General features: G+C 43.1%; 1 pseudogene; it reads left to right on the forward strand.

Annotated features, from left to right (window-relative positions):
- The first annotated feature begins 222 nt into the window (after positions 1-222).
- Positions 223-2,154, forward strand: LOC139186216 (tubulin beta chain pseudogene; annotated as a pseudogene).
- The last annotated feature ends 3,218 nt before the right edge of the window (positions 2,155-5,372 follow it).

Below are 5,372 nucleotides of genomic sequence, written 5' to 3' on the forward strand. Positions count from 1 at the left end.
TCCCTTCCTCCTGAGCAATGGACCATCTCTTGATGGATGGCACATAGCCTTAAATCTACATCTACTTTGATAATCAAATCTGTCTGGGTTTTTTGGCCCCAAATGCTAAGGTATTTTTTTCTTCCAGTGAATATCTTTTCAGAGAAAATACGTAGCATTATAAACATAGCTGTCACCAAATAACCTGTGACACAATCAAGTTTACCACCTAAAGGCCCAAAGCTAAAGACATCATGATTTATTTCATAAATTTTTTTTTCCATCCATATTATATGTCAAATACTTTCCAAGATCTAAGAATAAAGCTGGTACCAGTCTTCATGGAGTTTATATTCTTATGGAGAAGAAAGATTTTTAAAAAGATAAATATATTAAGATAATTTTACATGTAATAAGGATTATAAAGAAAATAAAATTTACTTAGAAGGAGTTCTGGGTGAAAGATAATTGCCAGTGTTAACAGTGTAAACTTGTTCTCAGAACCTTCCTGCCGCCACGTTCGGACCTCACTGCTTCAGCCTCCGGGTCCCATTCTATCTTTCCACCCTGCAACCAGCAGCAGAGAAAAACTAATTCCATATTATGTTTTTGCCCCGTACACACTTTGAGGTGAGCAAAAGGATTAGAATAAATTTTAACAATAAGGGAAATCGTGCACATCCAGGCCGGTCAGTGTGGCAATCAGATCAGTGCCAAGTTCTGGGAGGTGATCAGTGATGAACATGGCATCGACCCCACCGGCACCTATCATGGGGACAGCAACCTGCAGCCGGACTGCATCTCCGTGTAATACAATGAAGCCACAAGTGGCAAATATGTCCCTTGTGCTATCTTGGTGATCTAGAACCCGGAACCATGGACTCTGTTCGCTCAGGTCCTTTTGGTCAGATCTTCAGACCAGACAACTTTGTTTTTGGTCAGTCCAGGGCAGGCAACAACTGGGCCAAGGGCCACTATACAGAGGGAGCCAAGCTGGTTGACTCGGTCCTGGATGTGGTTCGGAAGGAGGTCAAGAGCTGTGACTGCCTGCAGGGCTTCCAGCTGACCCACTCGCTGGGTGGGGGCACTGGCTCCAGAATGGGCACCTTGCTCATCAGCAAGATCCATGAAGAGTATCCTGACCGCATCATGAACACCTTCAGCGTGGTGCCCTCACCCAAAGTGTCCAACACTGTGGTTGAGCCCTACAACGCCACCTTCTCTGTCCATCAGCTGGTGGAGAACACTGATGAAACCTACTGCATTGAGAACGAGGCCCTTTACAACATATGTTTCCACACCCTCAGGCTGACCGTGCCAACCTACGGAGACCTGAACCACCTCATCTTGGCCACCATGAGTGGAGTCACCACTTGCCTCCGCTTCCCTGGCCAGCTCAATGCTAACCTCCGCAAGCTGGCCTTCAACATGGTGCCCTTCCCACGCCTCCACTTCTTTGTGCCTGGCTTTGCCCCTCTAACCAGCCATGGCAGCCAGCAGTATCGGGCCCTCACTGTCCCTGAGCTCACCCAGCAGGTCTTCGGTGCCAAGAACATGATGGCTGCCTGTGACCCCCGCCATGGCCGGTACCTCAGCGTGGCTGCTGTGTTCTGTGAGCACATGTCCATGAAGGAGGTGGATGAGCAAATGCTCAACGTGCAGAACAAGAACAGGAGCTACTTTGTGGAATGGATCCCCAACAGCGCCAAGACAGCTGTTTGCGACATCCCACCCCGTGGTCTCAAGATGGCAGTCACCTTCATTGGCAACAGCATGGCCATCCAGGAGCTGTTCAAGTGTATTTCAGAGCAGTTCACGGCCATTTTCTGCCGGAAGGCCTTCCTCCACGGGTACACAGGTGAGGGCATGGACGAGATGGAGTTCACCGAGGCTGAGAGCAACATGAACGACCTCGTCTCCAAGTACCAGCAGTACCAGGATGCCACCGCAGAAGAGGAAGAGGATTTCAGTGAGGAGGCCGAAGAGAAGGCCCAAGGCCAAGTCCCTGTCACCTTAGGCTTCTTAATCCCCTCAGCCTTCTTCCTCAATGACCCCTTTCCTCTCCCTCAGAATTTGCATTTTCTGCCTCTATCTTGTTTTTCTTTGGGGGAAGGGGATTCTAGAACAGTGCCTGGCACATAATAGGCGCTCAATAAATATTTGTTGTTTGTTGAATGTCTCTTCTCTCTTTACACTCTTGGGGAGCCTAGATTTCTGCCATTCTGGGTAACCCTGTCATTTTCCTTCTGGTGCCCACTCCTCCCATCTTTCCAGTTAACATTTCCCTCTCTGTTTTCGAGATAGCTCTCCAAGAGGCTGGGTTTCCTCAAATCTCATTTAGAACCGGGTGCTGAAAACCTGCATCAGTGACTGCCATCCTAGGCCAGTGTGCTGGCCCAGGGGAAGGAAACTGAGCAGTGGGTAGAAGTCCCTACCAGAAAAGGTTCGGTTTGGAGAGGGGCATCCAGGGTACCGAAGTCCTAGGTGCCAAGTATCTCCCCGCTCCTCTCAGCTTCTGCAGAGGTGTTGACAGTATTATCTTCATTTTCAGACTCCTTCCAAGCTCTGTCTTAAGCTATTACCTTTGCAAGTTTCTGGCCCCCACCCTGTCAAGTGGGAATCCCTTCCTCTTCCACTTTATCTCCTTCATAATAACATTGGATTCCCTCCTTTCCCCTGTTTGAGAAAGGGGATCAAGAGAAGCAAGAGATAGCCTTGGTCTCTAAGCCTCCAGAAAACCCCTTCCCACCCCATCTTTTCTTACCAAAAAAAAAAAAAATATGTATATATATATAGCCCCTTCTGTACCTATATGGAAAGGTATGTGCTGCCACCTAAACGTCATTCCCCAGACAGGGGACAGAACACCTTCCATCTTTTGGCAAACATCTCATCTCTTCTGCTACTGCTTCCCCCTCTCTTGATTTTGTCCTATTCTACACTTCAGATTCTATTGTGATGAATTTGCTGCTTTTTTTCATATTGAAAAGATGACATTGCCCCAAGAGCCAAAAATAAATGGGAACTGAAAAGAAAAGAAGAAAAAAAAAAAAAGAGTGTAAACTTTATTATTTGGAGAACTGGAAGAAATTAATCAATCAAGAGTCCCATAAGTAAAAAGAAAGATAAATAAGTATTTCACTGAAGACTTAGAAAACATCCTTTTATATATCTTCAAAGTCCTGCCTGCTGCTTTTAGTTTCTCTGAGCAAACCTTTCTCTTCAGAACGGAAGAGCTACAGCAAAAGATTAAAGCTTAAGAATTTAGGGGTAGTGTGTGCTTAAGATTCCTGGTCAGTACCTGGTACTATGTACAAAATTATTTTTATAGTAGGAAAAACAATGATAAGGAAGGTCAGAATAGCTGGGGTTTGGGAATAATTGCTTGGTTGAGATCTATAAAAAGCTATTAAATCAATGCACTAGAGGATGACACATTTTTGTTATTCTATATGAGCATGAGCATAATAGTTCAACTCCGGGAGATAGTGAAAGACATGGAAGCTTGGCATGCCGCAGTCCATGGGGTCGCAGAGTCAGACATGACAGAGCAACTGAACAGTAAGTATGCAGACTGATTCTGGGCTTCAGCATATTATCACTTAATATATTTCTGTTCTAGAGTTGCAAATCCACTAACTAAATTTTAATGTATTTGTTGTTCAGTTGCCAAATTGTGTCCAGTTCTTCGTGACTGCAGCACACCGGGCTTCCCTGTCCTTCACTATCTCCATACAATAAACTACTAGAGTATGTGTGTGAAATAATATTAAAAATCCTTACTTTCCAGGCTGGGTACTCATGAACCAGCAATGAAAAAGAAAAGATTTTTTAAAAGCCTGTGTTCAAAAAGCACACCTGCTACTTGAAACATTTTAAGAATTAATTCTTCCAGTATGGGTTATTTCATTCTCATATTGTGATCAGCAAGGTAAAACTTGGCTTTGATAATATACAAACAATTTACATAAGACACGTATAGCTCAGACCCTATGATATGTTTGCATAAATGTAAATATCATTTTAAGATCCCTTCTTCCTTGCTTCACTGATAATTTTCCCGAAGACAGACCAACAATGTTCCTACATTAATTAATCCATTTATAAAAACAGACGGAGCAAAACAAAGCCCATTGTCCTTGCCCTCATGGAACTCATTGAAAATTAAATAAGAATATCCTGCCATAGTTCTCCTGCCCTTAGCAGAGGAAGAGAGGTGTATCAATCAGGGACCCAGTAGGAAACAATTGACAAGTTCTAAAAGGTGGTTGAACAGAGTGTGAAGAAGGAAACACCTTGCAAAGATTAGAGGCAGTTAACGGAGACCGCTGAGGAGTGATGAAGAAATCTGAAGGCCAGGAATCAACTTATCTGTGTCGGGGACTGAATTAATGTCATTTCTAGGCTAAAATCTCTGCAGAGAATTTAATCCGTGCTCCCAAAAGTTTTGAATTTCAGGAGAACTTGCCTTGGCTCTTGGTATTTCATTGATCACAATATTTAGACCCCAAATAACCTTTTGAGCAAAGCCCAAGGAGCAAACATATTACGATAAAAATGTATGTCATAAGTGAATTAATACTTACAGAAGAATAATAATCATTGCAATTCATTGTGGGTAGTAGGAATTCTAAAGACTACCTTACCTCATTCCCATTTAAAAGTTAATGAAAAAAAAATTTTTTAATAAACGAGCAGAGAAATGTAATGTAAATAAAACTCCCCCAAAAGAAGATGGTTGTGACCAAATGTTTTGGTCTATAGGCACAAAAGTTAAGCTATTTAATCAGGAGAGTTTCAAATGACCTTGATTTCTTTTCTTTCCAAATTGATTATAGAGTAACTCTTACACAGAGAACCATAACCACAGAGGGACCCTTTTAACCCAAAGCCTACATGAAGAAAATTGCTGCTATGGCTGCCAGAGGCCCAAGAATCATGGGCAGGAATAGGATGCTCAGCTGACTGCACAGTAAGACTCTTCTCTCACCTTCTTCTGCCAGACTTGATGGTCTTGTTTGCTTCCCTCTTGCATGGAGAGGGGTCTGGAAACTCATGACCAGTGGCTGAAGATCTGAGAATGGATGAAGAACAAGGGAAAGATTCAATAATGAAAATGAAGAAACTGAAGTCTCACCAAGGGCAGAGACATCTATCTGATTTATAAAGAAGATAATAAAAAGGCACTGTGACATTCGTGATAGACACAAAGAAATTTTGCTGTTAACAAGATGCCTCATTTCAATATCCTCAGGAGCATTAGTTTTATACCCAGAATATCACAACTTTTCATATCTATACTGAAAGACCACTCCAGGCATAGGCAAACTGTGGTTTCCCTTTCATCCCTCTTTTTGAGCTCATGGGTGGGTGTCCTTGTGATCTAGCCATGA

This window comes from Bos indicus, chromosome 12 (assembly GCF_029378745.1).
Source record: "Bos indicus isolate NIAB-ARS_2022 breed Sahiwal x Tharparkar chromosome 12, NIAB-ARS_B.indTharparkar_mat_pri_1.0, whole genome shotgun sequence".
In the NCBI taxonomy this organism is placed as follows: Eukaryota; Metazoa; Chordata; class Mammalia; order Artiodactyla; family Bovidae; genus Bos; species Bos indicus.